This window comes from Anabas testudineus, chromosome 5, assembly GCF_900324465.2.
Source record: "Anabas testudineus chromosome 5, fAnaTes1.2, whole genome shotgun sequence".
Classification (NCBI taxonomy): domain Eukaryota; kingdom Metazoa; phylum Chordata; class Actinopteri; order Anabantiformes; family Anabantidae; genus Anabas; species Anabas testudineus.
In genome coordinates, this window is record NC_046614.1 from 2,709,813 (window position 1) to 2,734,805 (window position 24,993).

Sequence of the window (24,993 nt, forward strand, 5' to 3'; positions counted from 1 at the left end):
CGCATATACAGACACACATACAGTTCCTTCATCACCGCTTTTCTGCTTTACCAAACCAACAGGCAATCAAGTCTCACTCTGTTCATAAAGACGCCATTAGGGGACTGACAAAAGGCAGCAGAGAGCAGTACAAAGATGTTTAAGAACTGCAACCATTTGACCCACACAAAAGGTTTATGATGCAGTTGACAGTTATAATCTTGTGATAAAACAATGAACTGATGAAAGTCATCTTATCAGTATGCTCTGTAAATGACACACATGCCATGTTTTGAAGCTGTAATGAAATAACAGAAGGAAAACTTGGATCTATGATCTAATACACACTTATCGTGCCGCCAGGCTGCGGTTCTCATTATGCCAAACACAGAAGTATATGACAGAACAAACACTAAGCCAGTGAATTCTCTGTTCATAAAAGCATACTGTAGCAATGTCAGGAAGAGAAAGCTTTTACATTTGTCTTGAGGGTGGTTTGACAAACAAATCAATTAAAATTTTTACTTATATGAGATGATGAACTGTAGAGTTACCAAACATTACTAACGATCTGCTGGGGACAAAACCAAGAACAGACGACAAGAACGCACCATACAGTAAAACCCATGGAGGGTTATTATTAATATTATAGGACTCCTATATTGATTGTTCCTCAGGGTTCTGTGTACTGTATTTCTAAATGTTATGGCACAAGAGATATAAAAATTTACCACAAATGTTCCATCTGTCCACTTGAATAAACCCGAGCCACCATGAGGTAGTAGCATATATACTGCTGCACACAGATTGACGGCACACGTGGAGCTCTGAATGGCATTACGTGAAAGATCGGTTTATTATGAACTCCATCACACACTGTTAATCTGTCAGCACGGAGCCATGCATACGTGTGTGTGTGTGTGTGTGTGTGTGTGTGTGTGTGTGTGTGTGTGTGTGTGTGTGCGTGTGTGTGTGTGTTGAAGGTCACAAGCTAAAGTGACTGTATGGTTTAATGTACTTGACTCCTCTCTAATCCCTACCATGGCATTTAAATGTAACCTGCCACGCTCTATTGGCTTCAGATTACTGTGCACACAAACCCACAGCACAAGACGTTTAAAACCGATGACCTTGTCTAGGTACTAGATGTGCAGTCAAGTGCAACTATGCATCTACTTTACTTGCCAAGCTCAGCAGAGATAAACACAGTCAGTGCACTTGACACAATTTGTTCTGTGAGTTGGATTTCCAACTTCCTTTACCATTAACCATGATTATCACCATCGTCTTCCCTTTAGGGCTGCATCGTTCTGCAAGCTTAAATTATTTCATTTTAAAGAATAATACTCATACACAATGCAGTTTATACACAGTACGAATATCACATGCCCCATAGACTTCATGTACAAAGGGATGAGTGGTCCATCCAGTCATCCCACCACAAGGTAAAATAAAGCTGAAATATTGTAAATGTGGGAGCTGCCACTTTGATGTTGTGACACATTGTTCTACCAGATTCTTGACTGGACTAATTGACTAAATGGCTGCGGAAGCCCCAGTGGGAAGAGCATGCAAAGTTAGCCACTAGCTGACTAATTCCAACCTATTACTATGGACATAATAGCTTCACTGTTATCTCAGTGGGCTTTTTGTAGTTCAGTATAATAGTTTACTTGTTAAGAGGCTTACCTTTGTTAACTATGGACAGAATTCACAATAATGAGTCATAACTGACCATTCTGCTGTGTTTAGGGATGTTTTGTAGCAGGTTATTTTAGTCTACTTTACTGAAAGTAAACACTATATATGATCAGAAGCCACGCTTCTCGTGTTACAGGCTGCAGATGTATGAGCACATCTGTCCTGGTATAGCTAACTACTAATAGCTGCAGAGTTGTAATGAACTGAAGGGAAACCTTTTTCAAACTCATTAAAGCATTCAGACAACCTGCCTTTCATCTGTCATGTTTCTGTACATACATGTGAGAATTACTGTGGTTTATATGCAAATTCATAAGAGTATTAGCTGGACCACTTTCTTTGGACAGCAATGAGAGCCATTGACCTTTAATGTTACAGAATAATTTGTAGCATACACAACTGTCCATACTGTCTAGCAGCATGTGTGTCCGTGCATGCTTTCATCCCAGCACTTAATGTATCCATTCCTGTCTGTGTTTCCTAACGTCTCACTCATCATTCAACCAAAGACAATTCTAGGTATACATTTTCCTCACAAACACGACCTTTGAAGTGATTGGCCATCCACTCTTGCTAGAGCCAGGGCTCTGTCCAATCAAATTACTGGATGGCCTGGACTGGCCTAATTAAGCACACTGAGGAAATAAGGTCCAGGGAAAATGGGTGGGCGAGGCGCACAGAGACAGATGGTTGACCTCTGTAGAAACTAATGTGCTCTCATTTTTCATCTCCCATCTTCCACTTCAGCAGCAGCTACATACACATACACAAGTGTCAGAAAGTTCAGTGCCACTGATGTCTGCTATGTGTCAGCTCCAAGAATTCTCTGCTCCAACTGAATCTCATTCAAAAAGCATTAACTTCTCTCTAGAAATACGAAATTAATATCAGAAGAAGTTATCAGATGTTGGGCTTCTGTTTACTACTGCATTTATGTTGCAGTTATACTAATGAAACTAAGCTAAAGAATGCTGTCTCGTGTTTCCTTAAATTTACTTATGATAACTGGCCTGTCAGCATAGTTCAGCAGTCAGTACATTTTTAGAATGGGTTTTTTAATGGGTTAAATAAGATTTTCCAACTTTAGTACATGGCATAAAATGTATCAGTAAATACCCCTGATCATTTATGTGTCATAAAGTTGCTCATAAGTGACTAAATGAGGCTACAAAAGAACAAACCTCTTCGTAAAAGAGATAAGGACGTTAAGTCAACAGCTAGTCCACTAAACCTGTACCTGTAGGAACAATTTTACTCACACAGCCTCACAGACTTCACACAGTCAAGAGACACAGAAGAATGTTTAGAGTTACAAAAATGAACACAGCACAACATAAAGCTTAGTGTTAACTAAGTGTAAACTGGAAGCAATGCACATACATAAACTAGAATGCACCCGCCATTTACCATTAAAGGCGATGACAGGTGATAGAGATCAAATCAAGAGAAGAGTGATTAGCATTTTGAGCATGTAACCCTGAGTCCATTCACACGTACTGTCATGACAGCTCCCTGCCTTAAGCCAGACTGAACGTGTCACTGTCACTCACTGCACTAATACACTGGCACATATGAATACATAATGAAGAATACATGAACACAACTAAGTGGACTCGCACAAACACATGTACACAACGCAGACCCCTGTCAAAACTGACAGACCAGGGTAACAGACTAGTCAACAGATTAGTTGCTGAGTGAATGGATCAACCACACTCCAAATTAGCTCAATGGCCTCTTTACTGTATATGAGGCACTTCCACAATTACGCAGAAGGCTTAAAGTGGGATTAAGACCTTAATTAATTATAAAATTATTGTTTGGCCTTCATGTAGAACTTTGTGATTATGTCTGTCAGGAGAACGCCATGGTCTTAGTTCAGATAACATGTGTTCACTAGCGATTCTGAATAATGAAACAATAGCGTTTTTACATAAATTTGTTGTTAACAAAAGTCCTATGAAAGACACTGCCCGTCCAAAAAAGAAAAGAAAACGTTACCATCTAGATTTAACTAAGCAAATAGGTAACAGGTGACTCTCCCACTGGATAATTACTGCATGGATTATTATGTTTGTTAATAAGTTATTTAATCCTAACTGATGCAGTAAGTACCTTCTCATTTCTTAAACAACCTTGTCTAAAGACACATCTTGTGGTCGTAGAAAAAATGTTAATCTGTTTCAGAAGGGTCATATTAATGGCATGAATCAAGCAAAAAAAAAAGAAAACATCTAAGGAGCATCATCAATACAAGATCTTGGCAAAGGATTAATGCAACTCTGGACAACACATTGTGACATGGCAGAAGCTTATTGAAAGGATGCCAGGGAAAATGCTTGCCGTAATCAAATAAAAAAAATATTAGAGTGTGTTTTTTTTTTGTTTGTTTTTTGTTTTTTTGGTCGGGCAGTGTACGTTGGATTTATGACGTGTTCTTCAGTGCTTGTATCTTAGGTCTGACATTGATCAATCCCACCATCTCCATAAGTTAAAAGCACTTTCTGTTTAGCATAGTTGATGCCCCACAGGTGCCCATAAAGAAGCACGAGTCTGCAGAGCTGTGTCCATGTACAGGGAACACACACAGAAAACAAAAAGTTGAGGTTTGCTAAATCATCACACCTCTAAAGTAAAATGTCACATATGTTGTTAGAATAGACTTGTTTGCTACTTTTGTCTAGTAAAGTCTGCATGTGGCTACTTTACTTTACTTTACCAGTGAGTGTGGCATCTTACTGTAAGGAGACGTACAGTTCAAAAAGTTCACATTTCCAGCAGCACGTGCAGATTATTTCACTTTATTATCAGAGCAACATGTTTTGGTTAATGGCTTTCATCAGGGTCTGCACGAATACCAGCTCTAACATGTGATGTTTTACATGCATTTGACTCTTTTTGAGACAAAATGTGTATTCATATTGTAGAACAAAATGTAAAACACATCGAAGGCGTGCCAATTCCTATTCTGCTCTTTACTAGAAAAAGACAAAACAATGCTGGGAGTGAGCAGCTTTTAACTGTGCCTCTGATTACAACATGATGGAGTTTGATACAATCACTCACTGCCGTGCCATTCAAGCCTGTTTTAAACTACTACACTATGATTCACCACAGCTGCAAACAAAGTCATCGGAGCAGAACTGAAGGCCTTTTTTATGAAACAGCCTTGAAATGAGTTGGGAACAGGTGCAAAGCAGCCTGACAAAAATGCAGAAGACTATTAGACAAATCAATGGATGTCATTTTCTGACCAGAACTGACATTGACTCTAATAATGGGTAATTTACGCTTCAAATTAAGGCAGACAGATGTGTCATTTGGTTTGGTTAAGTGCTGTATTATACAGTCTGAATGAAACTAAGCATGGGATTCACACACACACACACACACACACACACACACTCAGAGTGCTGCTAGAATTAAATGAAAAGAAAATCATTCAGGTCTGTGATGAAAAAATATTCAGTCTCCTAAAAACCTTGAGAGCTAATGACATCTTTAGAGAGAGAGAGAGAGAGAAAGTGTGTGTGCGTGTGTGTGTGTGTGTGTGTTAACAGAAAACCATCCAGTGTGCAGTAGTAAGTCAGGACTTACAGTATCAGACCATTTTTGCTGTATCTCTAAAATGTCTAACTCATGTGGAAAATCAGAGGCACCACTGCTGCATCTTCATGTTCATGTATGAGTGTGTTTGCTCTGCAAATGGAGCTCTGTTGATCTTGGCAAGTTCTTTGCTTTCAAAATGCGACCCAGCTGCATCTGAGTTTAATGCAGTTCTTTCCCAGCATCTGACGCCAGGACCAAGCCTGTCCACTAATCCGGAAAGCAACAAAACGAATCACATCTGTAATAAAAGAAGTCACAGCACTGGCTGCCTGCCTACTCCTGCACTGAGCACAAACTGTGATGAGCTGTGCTAAAGAAACATACTAGGAGGAGTTGACTCGATGTGAAAATGTTGCTGCAGAGGAAAAACAAAGACGCATCGGTTGAGTAATACATCACACATCGTCCTGCATCATTTCTCATCTTGGTATTTTGATGCTCAGTTTCTTTCAGTGTAAACAAGCACAAACACACTTCTTTGGAAAAGCTTAACCATTGAAATTCTTCTCTCGCTTGCTATGTAATGGAGCACTGTAGGCGAAGTGACCTACATCGAGCACAACGTTACCCTCAGCCCCCTCCACACCACTTCATCATCTCCTTGTCTTGTATTCATATAATCAGACACCTCCTCCCTCCATCTTGATTTGGTCATTTTTCCTCTCTCTTGTACCCGCCACCCCCCACTTCCCCATCTCTTCCATCCCTTCTGCCTGCTGCTGCTGTCTTTTTTTTTTTTAACCCACTTTCAAGAGAAAACAATAGAGACAATGACGAGTGAGCCCCCGAGGCATTGGGAGGGGATGTAGATCGCAGGGGCAGGACTAGTATCAAAAGACTGCTCCCCACTGAGAGACAGAGAGAGAGAAAGAGGGAGCACTACTGCCCATCTGCTGAGGTGCTGAAAAGAAAGAGGGGGTTACAGAGGAAGGTGGGGGACTGCAAAGAGAGAGTAATCTGTGATTATGGCGTGTGTACTTGTGTACGTGTGTGTGTAGCTCTCATGTCTGCACACGCTCCTTGTTACAGGTGTATTTATGGCCACTGTGAATTGTCACTGACGAGTCACCTTTCCTCAACCAAAGTGTAATGGATCAATGAACAATAGGTTCTTTACTGTATGTCTACACACATATCTCATCATATCTCTTCATTTTAACTACCAGCCAGGGAACTATGTTGTATATTCCCCACATTTACTGTCTGTATCTCTACTACTACTACTATTGAATAAGTATAAAACGCAATTTTTTTCAATTCTATCTCAATTCACAACAGAAGTCATCTCAAGGCACTTTACAGTGTTTAAGGTTTAAGACCTTACAGAATTAAAAAAATGATATAGAAAACCCAACAATCCCATTTGAGCCAGCTAAACCTCTGCCATTAAATAAGGTTGAATGGCAGAGGGTTGTATTACACATCCACCTCAGCCACTGTTGATGTGGGGAAGTAGAAATGTAGTAGGCTACTCTGTGGCTTTGTTATGGCAAAATCAGCTATTATCCATTTTAGCTCTCTAGATATGATCCATACCATCGGAGCATCATCCCAACTCTATCCATAAATAAATGCCATAGGCACTAGACAGCTTCTACATATAATATAACAGAGTCACATCTACCACCTTCTTCCAGTCCTTCTGATGTGTTTCTTACCCGGTTAACTTAGTCATTGTGCAGCCCCTTCCTAAAAAACATGATCATAAGTTTATGCTGGGTATGTCTTGGAACTAGTTTTCTATGGTATCAAAGGTACAGCAAGTTTTGTCACAAGTTTTGTGATTTTTCTGGCACCGAAGAAAACAAAAAAACAAAAAAAAATTGTTAGCACTGAGCTAAGTGAGAATTTAGTTATCCACAGTACTGTCCTGAGTCTGTTTCGTAACAATAAAAGCTCCCCTGATGGTGCTACATGATATTTTAATACAAGCTGACTGCGGAACTTAGTGGAGCTTTAGTGCTGTTACATCTGATAGCTCAGCTTTTGATACAGTGAGTACTCTGAGTCTCTCTCTCTCACATCCATGCACTTGTCACTCAGTGAGCTTACAACACCATCCCCTGTCAGATCATGGACACTGCCCACTTTTCTCTACAATATATGGTGCTTTCAAGTCACTGCACTGAATGGAAAATACAGACCAGTATGTCTTGGACATCTGATGCATTGTGAGCATTGTTCTGCCTGTGCAGTGGCCAGAAAAAGTATGTTAAGATAAGATAAGATAAGATAAGATATTCTTTATTGATCCCACATTGGGGAAATTCAATTGCTACAGCAGGTCAGTGCAAAAAGAACAACAGAACAACAGTAATGTGCAAAAAGAATGAAAGGGTGTGCAAAAATACAAAAGTAATAAACATTTAACGAGAATCTACAACTATATACACTATTACGACTTAACATATATAATATGTTATACGTAATAATAAAATAAATAAAGTAAAAAACAATACAGTCAGGTGGGCTATGGATGCATGATAACCGGTTTTGTACATGTATATTTAAACTGTGGCATTGTACAGTCTAACAGCTGTTGGAATGAATGACCTGCGGAACCGCTCCTTCCTACATGGAGGGTGTAACAGTCTGCAACTGAAAGAGCTGCTCAGTGCCTCCACTGTCCGATGTAGTGGGTGAGAGGTGTTGTCCATGATGGATGTTAGCTTGGCCAACATCCTCCTTTCACCCACTTCCTCCACAGAGTCCAGTGGAGAGCCCAGGACAGAACTGGCCCTCCTGACCAGCTTGTTGAGCCTCTTTCTGTCCCGGTCTGTGCTGCCTGCTCCCCAGCAGACCACGCCGTAGTGGATAGCAGAGGCTACCACAGAGTCATAAAAAGTCCTTAAGAGAGTCCTGCACACTCCAAAGGACCTCAGTCTCCTCAGATGGTGGAGGCGACTTTGGCCCTTCTTGTACAGGGCATCAGTGTTGTGAGTCCAGTCCAATTTCTTGTTGAGGTGAACACCCAGGTACTTAAAACTGTCCACTACCTCAATGTCCAGACCCTGGATGCTCACCGGTGTGTGTTGTGGTGTTCTCCTCCTGAAGTCTATCACCATCTCCTTTGTCTTACTGGTGTTCAAGCACAGGTGGTTGCGCTCACACCAGTCCACAAAGTCCACAATGACTGACCTGTACTCCAGCTCATTCCCCCCCGACACACAGCCAACAATGGCCGAGTCGTCAGAGAACTTCTGGAGGTGACAACTGCTAGTGTCGTATGTAAAGTCTGATGTGTAAAGGGTGAAAAGGAACGGTGAGAGCACCGTCCCCTGAGGAGCCCCAGTGCTGGAAACCACCACCTCTGACACACAGTTGTGTAGCCTCACATACTGTGGCCTGTTGGTGAGGTAGTCGGTTGTCCATGCAGCCAGTCGTCCGTCCACTCCTGCCCCTTCCAGCTTCTCTCTCAGCAGAGCTGGCCAGATGGTGTTGAAGGCGCTGGAGAAGTCAAAGAACATGACCCTCACAGCGGTTCCGGCATTCTCCAGGTGAGTCAGCGCCCGGTGCAGCAGGTAGATGACAGCGTCATCCACCCCGATGTTCGGCCTGTAGGCAAACTGCAGCGGGTCCATCGCGGTGCTGACCACTGAGCGAAGGTGGCTGAGGATGAGCCTCTCCATGGTCTTCATCAAGTGGGAGGTCAAGGCTACTGGTCTGTAGTGGTTTGGCTCCTTAGCGTGCACCATCTTAGGAACCGGAACCACACAGGAGGTCTTCCACAGGACCGGGACCGTCTCCAGACTCAGGCTCAGGTTGAAGATGTAAGTGACCACCTCACAGAGCTGGTCAGCACAGCCCCTGAGCAGTCCGGGTCCGATGCCGTCTGGACCTGCAGCTTTCCTGGTCTTAACCGTAGCTTTCTGCATTAATTTATCATAAAATCTGATCTGATCTTCATCCAAGTCAAGAGTATTAACAAATATAATTTGCCTAAAATAATAACACAAAAAAAAATCTGATCTGAGAACAACCATAAAAACCTCATAGTGTAACCCTTGAAATAATGACCTCAAAAAAGCTAATTGAAGTCAGGCATTAGCATACCTGGAAGAAAATCTTTTTGAGGGTATGGACTAGAGCTACTTGAACTGACAAAAACCAAACCTTTTGAGTTTGCTCCGAACAAGAAGAATATGATTATGTGAGCCATACCTCACCAAAAGAAGCTTTCAGAGGATCTGTGATCAAGAATTGATCATTTACAGTACATAAGGCTGGAAATAGTTAGAAATGCTCCAGTCTACAATTAGGCAAACAATCTACAAATAGAGACACTTTGGGACTGTGGACAATCCCCAAGAAGTGGGCGGTCAGTCAAAATGACCCTAAGAGCACAACAAACACTCATCAGTAATAAAAAAAACAACCCCAAGTGACAGCCAAAGATTTAGGGGCATCATTGGAACTGGCTAACATCTGGGTTCAGGAGTCTACAGTAGGTAAAACATTGAACAAGCAGGGGGTCTAAGGAAGTTGCTGCTTACTAAAAAGAACATTGCTGAATGCCTGAAGTTTGCAAAAGAGCGCATTGACACTAGTATTGGCAAAATGTTTTGTGGACTGGCAAAACTAAGATTGAACTATTTGTAAAAAAAAACACAACACAACATCTGTCATAAAAAGTATGGTGGAGGAAATATCTTGATTAGGGCCTCAAAATGTTCTTACACTAGCACTATGAGGTTTTTATTTAAAGATCAGATTTTTTTGTGTTATTATTTTAGGCATTTAGAATTCCAAAAGGTTCACATACTTTTTTTTTGTCACTGTATATTTGCATTCTGCATTGTACATGTATGGTGAGTGTACTGTATGCATACTGTAGTGTATTAACACAGCAGAAGTTTGAACAGGCCTGTAGTGTGGAGATGGTAGAGTGACTGTGATGTTAATGTATTTAATTTAAAAGACTTTCCTTCAATGTGGACGATAACCGTTTGGTGTTAAAGTGAAACAGCAACAACAGAGAATCAAGTCCATCATGTCTCCATCTTTGTATCTTTGTATATCCAGCAGTGCTAATAATTTTATTTTCAAGTGTCTACACATGACAGCATCTATCTTCTAAAACACCAACAGCAAGCTGAAGGAAAACTATAAAACACTGTTGGGAGCTATAATAACACCAGGCATCGTGCTCTCAACAAGCTGTGATACAGCTTTGTCCTGACACCTTCTGATCGATACCAGAATTCGATTTTCCCATGCTGACCTCTGTCAACAACATGAAACATGATCAGCGAATATCTTCAAGATAAAGAAATGAAACTGTCACAAATACAAGGTAAAACAACTGATTTGATTTGGAATTATTGTAGATGATGTTTTACAGTATTATGAGTAATAGCGTATAGGATATATCAGCATCACAGCATCTACTGTGTGTGTTTGTGTGTGGTTTTATAGAAGACACACACACACACACACTCCACTGTCACATCTGCTTCCTGCTAACACGTGGCTCACTAATGGAGAAGTGGCTAACCTCTGACCTTATGTCATCAGTAGCCATTAAAACTGCCTATGTAGCGTGGTAGTGGTGCCCCTCTTGTAGGTTGTAGTCCAGATGAACAAATTAACCACACGCACTTCTAACCCTTTTAGCCATTAGTGAAATATTCCCATTCCAGATGTTTAGTTCTATCAATGGTCTCCTGGAAACGACCTTGAAAACAAAGTTCTCTTTGCCAGAATTAATAGGTGGCTACATCACCATCATCCTCATCACACTGGAGCTTATTTTGAATCAGTTCTACATAAACCAATCAATGCAAATTCACCCAAAGAGTGCCTTGTTGAATTTTAACTATAGGATAAGATAAATCATTATCATTATCATCACAGCACTGAACACATTTTAATTTTAGATAAATGAAATCTTAGTTATTCTGACATACTCTCACCGTCATTGTCACTGTTGTCATCATTCCTCTTTATTTTTGCATCCTCCTTTCTCTCCACCTTTAACAACTTCGAGATCACAATCATCACATTTCTCCTGGTTTAATCCAAACAACTTAGACAGTGTCTGTGCATGTCTACACAGTATGTGTGTGCATTTAATGTGTGATAAACAATGTCCTTCTACTGCAGCTTTAAGACGTGAAAGTCAAAGGAATCAGGTGACAGGCTGGGTGGATTAACTGTGATCAATAGAGCAGTGGCAGCTAGTCAGAGAACAGTGGCCCTGCAGGGTTACTGCAGTAAGACAGAAGCCTGTGTTTTGTTAACAAGATGACTTGGTCCAGCTCTAGAATGAAGGAAGCCTTTCATTACAGACACTCCTCACCTGCCTGACGCAGTCACTGGGCTGGGGGAAAACACGCAGAGCAGTGACAGATGGGGTGAATTGTGAGAACAGCCTTCAGGCATCCAGCTTTTGTTACACTTCAAATGAATAATCAGAATTTCTTCATGTTAACATTCTCATATGATGAAGTATACATCATTTTTGTCTCATATACAGATGATGCTTGTCACTGTGAATATGAGAGAAGAAAAACAATTATTCATGCAAAGTTGGATGTGTGAACCCCTTTTTAACAGCATTTAAACACAATAGTACAAAAACCTGCAAGAGGCAGTGTAGTATAAACATATAAAAACTGCTGCACTAACTGGGAAGTCTGGCTAGTGATCTAAAATCTTGGTTCTAGAATATATGTAGCAAATCCCTTTAACTATGTTTTAAAAATAGTTAATTTTCAGCATAAAAGGAACCTAATCATTATATTATATTGAAATGATTTCTCTCAGCAGAATGCTGATAAAACTGGACAGACTGAGTTAAAGATTAACCATGCAGGCTTTGTAATGGAACTCATTTCCTCTGCACAGCACCAGCATCTGCTTCCTCTTTATAGCCAGAAGCAGTCTACAGGCCATGTTGACTGAAAGAAAACTGTGGGGTTTTTTTCAACCTCAATTTAGTAAATTGATTTCTGTTGAGACACATCCCATCTGCTCAGGTTCAGGCCTTATTGCCTCAAATTCATTCATAGAAGATACACAGTAACTGGTTGGGTTCATGAATCACATGTTTCAGCTATTTGATTCACAGGATAAGCTACAAAGTATTAAATATGACTGCTTCCATTTACATCATATTGCTTTCTCTCAAACATTATGGTGAAGTGAGATAATGTTCACAGGAATCAACTTGCAGTGGGACAAATAGGGTACTGTGCCCTTATTTTTAGGGTGTGCCTTCTTGTCCAGGTTTTCATTTAAAAGGGGGTCACATGCCTGAAGTACCTGGTTGAATAAAATTAATTAATAAAGCAAAAATTTAATAAATATAGCTACGGCAACCCTCACTCTGCCAAAACTTCCCCTCTTGCCACCCCATGTAAAATTTTCTATATCCACCATTGTATGTCCATTTAAGCACTGCTGTGATTTCTATGTGTTGAAATGAATACAACTAATGTAAAGTAAAAAAATCTAATCTTGTGTATTAGGGCTTCGTACTGGCAAGAATCTGACTATAGGAGACATATCAAGACACGGGGGTTACAGTTCAGAATACTGGGATATTAGTACTGGACACAAGGAGAAATATTGCAGTATTTCTGAAACCAATTTTAGAAAAGCTATCAGAGTATAAAGAACACACCACCGCGAGCATTAAATCTGAGTCAAAAAAAAAAAAAAAACTCAGACCAGCAGGGCCATGTAGTGATCTGGGGCTTAAAGCTTACTTATTATGTTTTTCGGGCTAAAGAATATTTGACCTGGATGTTCCAAGAATATGTCCAAGAAGACAGCCTCGACTGGCCCACAGGCCCTCTGTCAGAGCGAGCTGTTTCCAGGGTGTGTTGCTTAGTATGCAAATGAGATGTCATCTCCACCCTGAACACTGTTAGAAACTATACTATAGAAACAAAGCAGTAGAGCGTAATGTTAGCTCCAGTCTAATTTGGTTACAGTCTTTTGGTTCGTAACAACACAATTGTAAGTAGTGGAACGTAACATTAGCTCAGCTCTTAGTAACTAGGTTACGTATTTCTATTTCTGGAAGTATTTGTCAATGATGATTTTGAACTTCAGCTTGCTCTCTGTAATAGAGGACTAGTTGTTTTGCATAGAAACTTTATGCTGCTACCGTTCTGATAAATCACACAGTTACACAATGTCTGGTTTAGAGTTTTATATCCTTGATACTGCTCCTAGCTCACATTTTTAAACAAAATTGTGCAAGGGTGTCTACAGAATATAACCTTGGGTGTATGTGTTTTTGTTTGTTTTGCTTCTTTTTTTTTTTTTTTGGCTAACATTGTAATTTATCTGCCTGTAATCATTCATTATACCACGATGCCTCCCGTATCTAAATAACACAAGGTCACAAGAGGCAGCAGGACCAATTTACCTGACCTGGACTGCTTACTAACTATGGACATTTACAGCTAAGAGGATCCCAGCAGTAAGTGTGGTTTGCTTTATCATGTCACAAATATTTTTTTAAATGTATTTAAAAATATTTAATGTTTTTTTCTCAGGTTTCCCAGATTTCAGAGTCCTGTGATGCTGGTGCTTCCCTGGATGTTGGAAATAAGCTGTTATTCCAGCCAGTGTGGTTCGTGGATTCACAGAAAGCAAGATCACTCTAGGACTAGGGCGCCCGGGTGGCGATGGCATTGTGCCGGTCTGGTTTGGTTGCTCATGCTGTGCACACAGGTCCTCAGGGGACAGACCCACATAATCCACACACCCCCTGTAATATGAGCAACAGAAATAACTAGTTGGTAGTTTATTATTCTTTGTGTGCTTCACTAAATAATGAATGAGTGTAGAATGTACATACAGTGCCTATAAAAAGTTCATCCCTTTTTTATGTTTCATCCATTTATTGAATTTATAAATCAATCATGGTCAATAAAAGTTGGAGTCTTTGACAAAAAAAAAATCAGAAAAATACCTCATTAATGTCAAAGTGAAAACAGGTTTCTACAAACGAATGTCAATTAGATAGAAATATGTAAAAAAAAAAATCAGTGTTTGCATTAATATTCAATCCCTTCAGGTCAGTTTTTACTAGATGCACCTTTGACTGCAATCACAGCATGGAGTCTGTGTGTATAGGTCTCGATTAGGCTTGAACATCTGGACACTGGAATTTTATGCCATTCTTCTTTGCAAAACTGCTTAAACTCTGTCAGGTTGCGTGGGGATCAGGTGTAAACAGCCCTTTTCAAGTCCATCCACAAATTCAAAATTTGAAACAACTTGGATCGAGGTCTGGGCTTTGACTCAGCCACTCCAGAACATTCACCTTTTTGTGTAGCTTTTGCTGTATGCTTCTGTCATTGTGTTGCTGGAAAACAAATCTTCTCCAGCAGGTTTACCAGGCAAACTAACAAGACAAAACACTTTCAAATGGTAACACTTAAGGGTTAAACGTTAAATTCGACCCGGGGTTAGGTAGCAGTCAGAATAAGTCCATCTTTGAGCGCCAGTCCTGAAGCCACAGTTGGAACTGCAGTGGGCCTCGCTACTACCAATTTACCGTTCACAGAATGAGCCAAAGTGCGACGGCAGACCCTAGTGTACGTAGACTAGGGGGAGAATTCTGAACAGACCATTCTGGGAGAGGAAAAAAAAAAAGCTACAGTAAAGATCTAATTAGATCAGAGGTCTCCTGTTTCCCCTTAGCACAGCTGAAAAAGGGGCCCTTCTACCCTTGATGCATATGCATGAGTGTTGTTATGCTGCAGGGCACATACGCACACACACAGAATTTAAAACCGCTACAGTGGCAGAAAATGAAATAATCATCCTCAATTAAGGTTAAGCTGGGACTTGATCAGCAGCATTTTTCATAGTGACACAACACATCAGCTTAACCCTTATTCTATTACTGTACATTCAAGAAGCAATTGAATATCTGACCTCCATAAAAGGCCTACATGTAGAAGGAAAATGGTAAATTAAGAGATAAGAGCAAGTGGAGATAAACAAAGCAGGCTTAAACTTTAATTATCCTGATAACATAACAACTTTTACCTAGTTAGACTGTCTCAGAGGAGTGTTTTACTCGTAAGCATGGACCAGCTACATTTGGAGAGCCGCCTGTGGCAAAGTTGTATCTAAAATATTGTCTGTGTGCATCGACTGAACAGAACTATGACCTTCCATCAGGTTTTCTTTACCACTCATTTCTGTCTCCTCCAGCGTTAGACTGAGAGATGGGGCCAATACTGGACTGCTAATAGAATCCAAATCTGGTTCATTCCATTACCTTGGTCTAATTTATTTTAGAAACATGGAATGGCCACAAACTGAATTCAATGTAACCACATTATTTGACACCCTATTTCAACCCTCAAATGTCCAACTTACTCTAACTGCAGCATTGTTGAAAAACTGTAATGTCAGGCACAAGCTTTTTTTCTCATAGCATCTCCTTGGTGTTATCACAAAATTGTAAAGGTGCTTGCAGAGAAGCGCCCATGTCTGCTCCTTAGGAAGACAGAGGTGGGTGGACTGAGAACAATGGTACAGTGGCGAGAAAAAGTAATTTTCTGATTTTCTGGAGTGAAATGTGATCTAATATAAATCTGATATATTTCTAATCCAACTGGAGTCAGGTGTTTACAAACCTGGAGTCCAATCAATGAAACGAGAATGAGGGTATGATGAGTGAACAGAAAACCTGAAAAAATGTGTGATATGTTAGTGGTCACAAATGTTTTCAGAAGTTTTACATCAATAATATCGGCTCTGGAATCATATCGGTCAGACACACTCTCCCTCTTGTTCTCGATTTTTTTTATTCACCTAGTCTGAGGTCTCAGTGGAGACCTAGGCCTGGAGCACTATTAGACTACAGGACGCTTCTCCTCTCTCCCTCTGTTCTCTCCATCCTCTATTTATCCTCTCCACCTGGCAACCCGCCAAATAGCACTGTGCCATCGGCTTGTCACTCCAGACACCGGCAGTCTTTTATTTTAATTTTTTCATTTCTATTTTTTGTGTGCCTCCACCCCTTTTTGCCTCTCTTCCTCCTTTCCTTTCCATCACTTGCATTCTTCCTTCTCTCTCTGTTTCTACAGTCACATGCCCATCTGCCCTGCGAGAAAACAGCAGCCTCTGTGAGCCATATAAAAATAGATGCTGCTGAAAAACACTTGAAGACACAGCTCAGGTAGCCTGAGAGAAGTTACAGACAGATGAATTCAGTTTGAATATGTGAGAAAAGACAAAGCTTAAAGTGGGAATTTTACAAATCAGTAATGAATTGGTCAGTAGTCACTCTAATGAAACCAGTGATCATTACAGAGACCTGGGGTCCTTACATCACTTCCTAGATAACTTTTATAGAGCTTTTGACAACATCCTGTAGCTCAGTGTAGTGTTATTCAAGATTTCTTTTACTGAGGGTCCAGTGAAATACAGTATTCACTATTTACAGTATATTAGTACATATTTACTATAGCACCATTTTAGCTCATTCCAAACCTTCAAGCCCTCCTCTGGTGGAAACCCAGCTCTTTGTGCTCCTGCACCTGGTTACACTTTTGTAGCTGCAGATTCAATGGAAACCCATCCAGCTACATACTGGCTTAATGACTTCAAAGTAATTGTCTCTGTTCATCTCAGGCAGAGTCAGACTAGATGCTCACCTGTGGTTCACATTAGATTTGATGCCAGAAGAGGTATTAAAGCCTAACGTTCAACCCAGGAGGGTGTTTGTTCTAAATGCAATGCCAGGTGAGAAACACGCACATACACACAGATATACCTAAACAGGCACACCAAGCCAGGCAATAATAGTGATGCCAAGAGGTTCTCCTAATGCAGAATACAGTAGACCTGATCTCTACTGATCTGTTCATTATGGCCAGTTGACATGACAAAATCAAAGTTCATGCATGCTTGTGTGGAATCAGGCAAAATGTACATATTTCCATTGTAATCATGGCAATAATGAAAGAGACAGAATCGCATTTCGTTACAGTTAACGCATACACTGCAGTTAACAGTGTAACTGCAGTGTAAATATTTCTGTGTGTTCATGCTAAAGTAAAAGTCATACATAACTAAACACTTAAACATGCAACGCAGCCTCACAAACCAATTTGTGCAGTACAGGCATAGATGAACTCACTGAGTTGCACAATGTGTTGCTGTGAGTTTCTAGAGGGCGTGAGAATATTTAACAACACTGGCATCTACTGGCCAAATAGCTGAACTACAGCATTGCTAAATCAAACAACTTTCAGCAGGAGCCTGGGGTTTTCAGTAAGAAGCTTTAAGAATGTTATTAGAGGATTATGGCTACTTAGACATTCTACAGCCACACAACTTCCTCCTTTTCCTCTGTGCCTTATATTACACTCTGATCAAAAGCCCAGCTTAACTCCTGTACCGTATTCCCAAGCCTCATACAAAACCTTGGTGGAACAAACTATTCAAAAAGTAAAGGTGTCTTACCTGACACACAATTACAGTCAGGTTGTTGAGCTGCCACAAAAGTTTTTAAAAAGGTTTTTGTCAGATTTTAGCACAGGAGCTGGTACTGAGGTACACAAAGTTAAAAACAAACGAGTGACTCACTGTGATGTGTGGTATCTTCTCCACTGCACACACACATGTTGTACCTGTGTCTGGAACCGTGCGATGGGAGTCAGTGTTAGAATAGAACGTAATGTTAAAACTAACATTACGTTCTAATATATTATAAATGTCCAGCCATGCATATTTATGCACACGCAGTGTGGGATGGAGCCATGAGTAAGGTGGGATGGAGTCATGAGTAAGGAGGAAGGAGGAAGCTGTGACAGCAAGCCTTTCACCCCACCTGTGTGTGTAATGAAGTGTCTACCCAGAACCTTCACAGAACATTCTATTGGCCGCTGATCAGGGTAGTGTCTCTATGCTTGTGCTACTCGACCTCAGTGCAGCTTTTGACACCATTGACCATAGTATTCTCCTTGACAGACTAGAAAATGTTGTTGGAATTAAGGGAACGGCCCTCTCCTGGCTTAGGTCCTATTTGACTGATCGTTATCAGTGTGTAGATCTAAATGGCGATTACTCCACATGCTCTCCAGTGGAGTTTGGTGTTCCACAGGGTTCAGTTTTAGGCCCCCTGCTTTTTTCCCTCTACATGCTTTCTCTGGGCAACATTATCCGTAAACATGGTATTAACTTTCATTGTTATGCTGACGACACACAGTTATATGTTTCATCAAAATCAGATGAGATCAAACAGCTTAATAAAGTTGAGCAATGTGTAAAGGATATACGAGACTGGATGCTAATTAACTTCCTTCTGCTAAATCCTGATAAGACAGAAGTACTAGTTATAGGATCACCTGCAGCTAGAAGCAAGATGTTAGATCACACCGTAACTCTAGATGGCCTTTCTGTTACATCTAGTGCAACATTAAAAGACCTTGGTGTGATTCTAGATTCCAGTCTTTCATTTGAAGCTCATGTAGATAATATCACCAGGACAGCTTTCTTTCACCTCAGAAATATTGCCAAGATAAGGAATATTTTGATGCAGAAAAATGAGTCCATGCTTTCATCACCTCTAGGTTGGACTACTGTAATGCCTTACTGTCTGGCTGTTCAACCAGGTGCATAAACAAGCTTCAGTTAGTTCAGAATGCAGCAGCGAGAGTCCTCACTAGAACCAGAAGATACGAGCACATCACCCCTATCTTATCTACACATTGGCTGCCCGTGAAATTTCGCATTGATTTTAAAATACTACTTTTGACATTTAAAGCATTAAATGGTCTTGCGCCACAGTATCTAAGGGAATTGCTAGTGTCTTATGATCCACCACGCCTGCTTCGATCAGAGGATGCTGGCTACCTGTCAGTGCCTCGTATCCTAAAAACTACAGCTGGGGGCAGAGCTTTTTCTTACAAAGCCCCAAAGTTATGGAATAGCCTTCCAAATAGCGTTCGGGACTCAGACACAGTCTCAGTGTTTAAGTCTAGGCTGAAAACCTACCTATTTAGTCAAGCATTTGAGTAAATAGATTTGGGAAGGACTCATGGACGTAGAGCATTATGGTGAACTGGTATGTTTAGATGCTGTCTTCCCAACTCTCACTGATCACTCGGGTTTGTTGATGGTGAAGTGATTGGTTGCTCTACATCCCAGTGAGCCCTCATCTCTGTGTTTCCTTCTGAACCCACCCTTTTAGTTAGGCTGTCATAATTAGTCCTGCCGGAGTCCCTGCTGCACTACACTAAATATACATTCACCTCAAACTTTATCTGACTGTGAATACAACTAACTGCAATCTCTCCTCTTCTCTCTCTTTCCCTCTCCCTCTCTCTTTTCCCTCTTCCTGTCTCTCTGTCGAGCTACACGTCATTCCACCCTTTGCCCTCTGGACCTGTCTGACTCATCCTGATGCCCAACTTCTGGCTGGAGATCTCGTCGCCTGGATCCACCGTTTGCCCTTTGGGATGCGTTTGGAGACTGGATTGGTCACAAGCTACTATGAAGTCGGTCTTGGCCTCGGCGGACGTCGGAAGCTGTTTCTTGGAGGTCTCGACTCAACGCTCGATAGTCAAGGAACGGAACAAGTCTGCCTGCAATAACTAACTGGACTCCATATTAACTTAAAAGACAATAACTGTTATACTGGACTGCCTGCTGCCTACACAGCATGTAATCACCCATATGAGGATGGGTTCCCTGTTGAGTCTGGTTCCTCTCAAGGTTTCTTCCTGTTGCCTTCTCAGGGAGTTTTTCCTTGCCACTGTTGCCCTCAGCTTGCTCATCAGGGACAATCTGATTATTATGATTCTTACACATTCACTGTTCATGTACTGTTCTTTGGTTGTGTAAAGCTGCTTTGTGACAATGTCAATTGTAAAAAGCGCTCTACAAATAAAATGGAATTGAATTGAATTAACATTCAAAGCATACCAAGGACGACGGTATCTGGCCTCAGGTGATTTAGAAAGACTGACTCTGCCCATTTGACACCCTTGGGATTCCTCAAAACATACTGTGCTGTGTTTATGTTTAGTAATAACCCACTAGATCGATTTCAGCATACAGTAGAACAACCATGAAACCACTGCTGACAGATGACACAGTCCCACTAGAGCCCACCAAACAAGGCTTGGTTCCAGGTCACAGCAACATGGAAGCTGTTCTGACTGCCCTAGCATCTTTAATTCATGATGGAAAAAACATATTCAATTCAGGAGCAGGACATCCTCTGGTATATCTAGATCTGCAACTCCCAGGGCAAATATGGCCTATATTCAGAATAGAAGTCAACAGACAGTCAGGGCAGAAGGAAATTCATCTCATGGTTTGAACAAACAATATTTACAACTCAATCTGTATTACGTGACTGCCTGTCATCTAGACAAGTCTTTGCTTGTCATTGTGTTTCCTGTGTGAGAAACTTTACAGCTCTTTTTATCTGTGATTTCCAATATAGTTGATTGGTGTAAAACAAAAGCGTATGAACCCCACCATCTAAGTGAGAAAGTAGGAACCTACTTAGCTGCAATCCCAGTAAGGGCATGTATCATCCACAGGAAGCAGCCTTTTAACAGCAAGTCTGTCAAAAGACCTAGAGCTGTGCAATATAGATAAAAGAAAATTAAATTAATGGTGGACAGTTTCATCCAGCCTGTCCTGGAAGACATTTATTGTGTTGCATCTGGATGTCTGTCTGCAAGACAGAAGTATCTCAAGGTATGAACTTATTTGAGCATCTGACAAAAAACCCTAATGGACAATCTGTACACTATTAAAAGTCTTAAGAAATAATAAATATAGTATCTTTTTGGTTGATAGTATAAAATAATTACCACGGCATCTTCCAGCTGTTTCAGCCACACGCTTTTCACACCTTTACCCCCTACTTCCTGGTAGGTCCTCTCAAGCTTCACCTGCTTTGATAGGAAGCATCTTGTGAACAGGTTTGGTTGGGGCTTCGTGTCTGGTTGCTCAGTTTGGTTAGACAGCTAACATCTAACTCTACAAAGAGCCCTGGTGGTTTTAAACGCCTGCCATTTCACAATTATTGTGTCCACAGTTGTAGTACAAATAGTTTTATTCCCTTGCCATGATCTATTCCACACCCCATTTTTATGCCACCCCCAGGCTGAATTCAATTCCAGTCGAGTTGCAAACAGCATTAACTGGAACACATTTCAGACCAAGACTTTTTCCAAGAAGAGATTTCAGTTAATTCACTTTTATAAATGATCAGAAATGTCACTTACTATTATTGAGTGAAGGCAGATGGGCCAAAACATTTCAAATGAAATCTATAACACAACAACGTAGTACTATCTGTAGCCACTTTGAGCATGGAGGTTACCTGCATTTGGAACATGGCAGAGCGCTGAGGTCAACAAAATAAAAGCATCAATACGATTTTTATGGGTGCAGAATATGGAATGTAACAATCATAGTTTGTTAGAACTTTAATCAATCACAATTACTGTACAAAATAAGGATCTATAACAGAAATCCACATCATACGTTTCATTATTCATAAGAGCAGCTGCTAATGATACTGAAAGGTATATTGAAAATAATGTAGCACAACAAACAAATATCCGCTGCTGTTCTATCAAGAATCCTTCGGTCAGATTCGTCTCATTAGGAACTAAACTGCTGGTCACACTTTGCTTATTATTTTCTTATGATCATGGTGGTATGAGTTTGTGTGTGTGTGCGGTCTCACATAAACACAACAGCTATGCTAAACGGTTTCGTGATTAGCCCTGTGAGTAATGCTGACACACCAAGTTCACTTTTCCAGGCCTCTACAGCAGCAAACCCAGAGCTTTCTCACTGCCACACTGCTGTTCACATCAGCACAAGAGAAGCTCTTCTTAGTTAAGGCTCTTTGTTTGACCAATATTCACAGAGCGATAAACCGATTGCTTAAAAACTTAATTACATTTAAACTCTTACTGACAAGCTGTATGTTCCCACACAAATAAAAGCTGCTGCATTTCCTTTTACAGTTTAGTAAACATGAATAGATGAGACCTTCAGTGTCATTCTTCTGGCACTTCATCCAGAAAAGTGCCTTGTTTTCTCTTCAGGAGCTCTCCCATAATTATAGTGCCCCTGTAGTATGCCAACAAAACTCTGCACAGTGTACAAAGCTTCTTTTTTTCTTTTTTCTGATCATTTGCAATAACTTAAGATCTTTTCAACTGGTGGATCTTAGGAACTTTTACACTAAACTCTTGTGCAAACGAGTCTGATTCTGCTGATATTATGTCCTCACACCAAAACAGGTAATCCCACTGTCACATTAAAGACACGTGTAAAAGTGTGGCTCACTGATGAGTGAGAAATATCTTCTGAAGGAGGTGGCATGTGGCAAAAATGGAAAGTAAAATCGGGTTTTGGATTCGCAGGAATTACAGTGAGGAGATGCAAGTTATAGTTTCGTGTTCCATGCTACAGCTCCAGTTGCAGAATGTAGCTTTAAGTGCATTTTAACCATTAACCTCTTATCTTTGCATTTCTAGTTTGAAACACACACTTTTTTAACCTGAGCTCTGACCCCTGACAAAAACTACCTACAGCTACTAGTGTGGATTTGGACACCTATTGAGTATCAGAGGGATAGTGTTTAAAATAGACTCGGAAAGTTATTACGCTTCCACAATGAGGCATCATTTATTCCTTAGCCTCCTACTCTAACCGCAGTCCAACTCCAGGCCTAACCCTTCATCTAAACCTGAATCTAACCTGAACCTGAAAACCAAGTCGGCAGTCTTAATCAGCCCTTTGAAGTGGAGCCAGCCAGTTGGGCTACATATGAAAATCTCAAGACTCTGGGATACAGCAGCACTAATTAATCCAAACCATGTCCAATTTTATTATCTACCTAATGAAGTGTCTCTGGGGAAAGAACATTTCAAACTAATTAGAACTAAAAAATGCTAAAATTAAATTAAAATGAACTAATTCAACTAGGTTAGTGTGAATTAAGTAATTAAGTCAATGATTCTTATAGCTGATTATTTATACAGCATTATATAAGTAAGTTATGTTTAAGATGTATCTTTAGATAATATATACTATATATATATATATTATATGATACAACTACCACATTTGGCTTTAGGCTATAGTGTGAGGTCTCAACAAAGATAAAAACATAAACTGAGAGCTCTTGTGGAGGCTGGTAGCGACCAACAGTGTAGCAGTTTGGTAATATTGAAGCAGCAGTCGACCTAAAGCACAAATTTACTCTAAAGTGTTTAAGTGCTACAGGATTTGTTATAAACTCTCTATTATTCCGCTGTTACACACAGACATGTATAAACCTCCGCTGGATACATTACACAAGTCAATAAGAAAGCCTCTCTATACAGTTACACAGCAAAACACACACAGCCCACAGCCCCCACAAGAGTACTTTAAGAATATCTTTATAAGCACAAATGTTGCTTATACGCAATAAATGAACATTTTGTTCCCAACAACTATAATACTGCAGTGGTGAATAAAAAATATGAGGTCAAAGAAAAGAAAACACTATAAAGTAAGATCCTGATGGTCACTATCAGCTCACCACTCCCATGTGGAAACATTATGACTGCAATGCCAGGACCAATGCTGATGCACAGCTAGTGTAATTTTCAGTGATTTAACAATATGACCAACTTCCCTGCTAAATGCAAACAGACAGTTTGGGCCAGACGCAGGTGTCAAACACATATACTGATGTGTGATGTGCTACTGTAGCAAAGAAACACACACTACATACACGTATACATGTAAGTGTATTAACACTGCAGGAAGATACTGAGTGTGAGAAGTGTGTGTTGTTTTAAGGTGTGTGTCATCCTCTGGGTGACACGATATAATGTGCTCTGATCCACAGACCTGAGTCAGCCCAGGCTGCAGCCCCGGGCCTAACCAAGCACCAACTTGACAGCCCTTTAAATGTCCCCGCTCGCTCGTCCTCTGCAATGACACACTCCTCGCACATCATCCACAACACACACAGCCCTCTGCGGATGCAAGGCGAGGCCCGGCCCGGTCATTTTACCGGACGTCGGTACCTTTATTCGCCATTGGCGCAGAGAGGCAAAAAAAAAAAAAATCTCCCAAAACCGCAGCATCATCCAGAAGATGCGCAGAGAGAGGCGGGGGCCCGGAGAACACTGCAGAGAGGCGAACGAACAGCGCTCCCGAAGCTCCTGGACGAAACTCTGGCTGCAACACTGATGTCATATCTCACATCCTCGACTGTCATTACCGTGCCCCGGCCCCGCCAGAACCGGGACACCACCCGATGCGTCACGGTGATGGCAGCTCCAGCTGCACAGCATCACGGTAGAAAGTAGAAAGTGCTTACCTGCGCTGGTCTGCCGCTCCCCTCCAAGCTGCTGCACCGGGCTCCGTCAGCTCCGCAGTGGCATCAGGAAAGTCTCCACCGCTTCCTGCGCGATGTCGGTGTTACCGGAGCTCAACGGAGCTATTTCCTGTCAATGCAGCGCTGCTCTCTCTCTCTCTCTCTCTCTCTCTCTATATGTCGGCGGCTCTCTCTTTCTCTTTCGCCTCTCGTATCGCTCTCTCTGGCTCGAGAGCGCTCTCTCTCTCTCGCTCGCTTCCTCTCTCTTATCTATATATACTATAATACTATATATATGCCCGGTCGTCTCTCTCTCCTCTCCTCTCGCTCTCTCTCTCTCTGTCTCTATATGTCGCTCTCTCTCTCTCTCTCTC

General features: G+C 41.0%; 1 protein-coding gene across 1 annotated transcript in view; it reads right to left on the reverse strand.

The window, feature by feature from the left end:
* nfasca (neurofascin homolog (chicken) a) overlaps positions 1 to 24,749 on the reverse strand; it is a 121,622-nt gene extending 96,873 nt beyond the window's left edge. The window contains exon 1 of the mRNA XM_026344668.1: positions 24,623 to 24,749. The gene's annotated coding sequence lies outside the window, so the exon portion shown is untranslated. The remainder of the gene's footprint in view (positions 1 to 24,622) is intronic.
* Between the last annotated feature and the right edge of the window lie 244 nt (positions 24,750 to 24,993).